The sequence below is a fragment of the Carlito syrichta genome, unplaced genomic scaffold, assembly GCF_000164805.1.
Source record: "Carlito syrichta isolate Samal-C Ts95f unplaced genomic scaffold, Tarsius_syrichta-2.0.1 Scaffold309473, whole genome shotgun sequence".
NCBI classification, from domain to species: Eukaryota; Metazoa; Chordata; class Mammalia; order Primates; family Tarsiidae; genus Carlito; species Carlito syrichta.
Genome location: NW_007253569.1, coordinates 679,864 through 681,501, shown reverse-complemented (window position 1 = coordinate 681,501; position 1,638 = coordinate 679,864).

The window sequence follows — 1,638 nt, the reverse complement described above, 5'->3', positions numbered from 1 at the left end:
CAGGCGCGCGCTACCACACCCAACTAATTTTTGATTTATTGTAGAGATGAGGTCTCGTCAAGTTGCCCAGGCGGGTCTCAAACCCGCGGGGCAGGCAATCCACCCACCTCGGCCTCCCAAAGTGCTGGGATTACAGGCTGAGTCACCGAGCCTGGCCAATAAAATATATTTTAAACGTCTAATTATGTATACACACTAACTATATTATGTAATTTATGTGTGACCCAAGACAATTTCTCTTTACTCAGTGTGGCCTAGGGAAGCCCAAAGGTTACCAATGCAGCCCAGGGATGACTAAAGGTTGGACACTCCTGTTTTAAATAGAGACCTGCAGCATCTGAGATGCTAAATTCTATTCACAAACGATTAAGTAAAAATTATTTGCATTCTAATTCTTTAAAAAAACAGTAATATTAGCTATACTGTGTAATTCTTTAGTAACTGAAATACTCATTCATTTCTTGACTATACCAAATAAGTTTATATTTAGCATCTATAATCCATTTATCTACCAATCAAATCACCTTAACCCACTGGAACAAAATTCTTAAGCTCAGAAATAAAGGGAAAAAAGTCTCCAAAACTCAAATTCATGTTTACAAAGTCCATGAGCTACACCTTCCTTCATTTTATTGGCTTAATTTAACATAATCCGTTTTAGTAAATTTGCTTTGATTTTCAAGTTAGAAGTCAATTGTATTTAGCAGAAAGGATGTGGTAACAGGAAGCAAATGGGGCAAGACACTACTGTAGATGAGAACATTGACAAAGTAATTGACAGCTTAAGACTAAAGGAATATTACACACAAAGTTCTAGTTCACCAAGTAAATTCATTAAAGTAGAATTCTTCCCTCATTGCCAGGCAAGTTTGAATATTTTTTATTGAGATGGTGTCTCGCTATGTTGTCCAATCTGGCCTCAAATTCTTCCTGGACTCAAGAGATCCTCCCAACTCAGCCTCCCAAGTAGCTGGGACTACAGCCACTCACTACCATGCCTGGCCAAAACTGGCTTACTGACATGTTCCTGTACATGCTTGTACAATGTAACTTAAAGGTTACTTTCATTTTAACATATTATGTAATAATAGATGATCAATATTTAGTATTTGTTCTTAATTACTGAAAACAAAAGACGAAGAGAGAAAACTTCCTTCTGCCCCTACCCAAAAAGCAACATAGATGAGAGCACCCAAATTTAGAACAAAATCATATTTCAAGATCCTAGCAAGAACCTAACAGAAAAGTTCATCAAGGTATAAACCAAATTTTAAACCAGTAATTCTCTTATGCATAATGACTACATGGATTAGATCACCTGTTGTACATATGCCATTTAGCAAGTCTCATTTCCAAATCAAAAAGCTTTAGATTAATAACACAAATGTTAAGACTTATCCTTACTTGCATCATCACAACAGGCTAGATGAGGTTTTTTTTGAATTGGAATTTCACTCTGTCTCCCAGACTGGAGTGCAGTGGCATGCTCCCGGCCACCACAGCCTTGACCTGCTGGGCTCTGGCGATTCTTCCACCTCAGACTTCCAAGTAGCTGGAACTACAGGCGTGCGCTACCATGCCCAGCTAGTTTTTACATTTTATTGTAGAGATGAGGTCTCGCCAAGTAGCCTGGGCGGG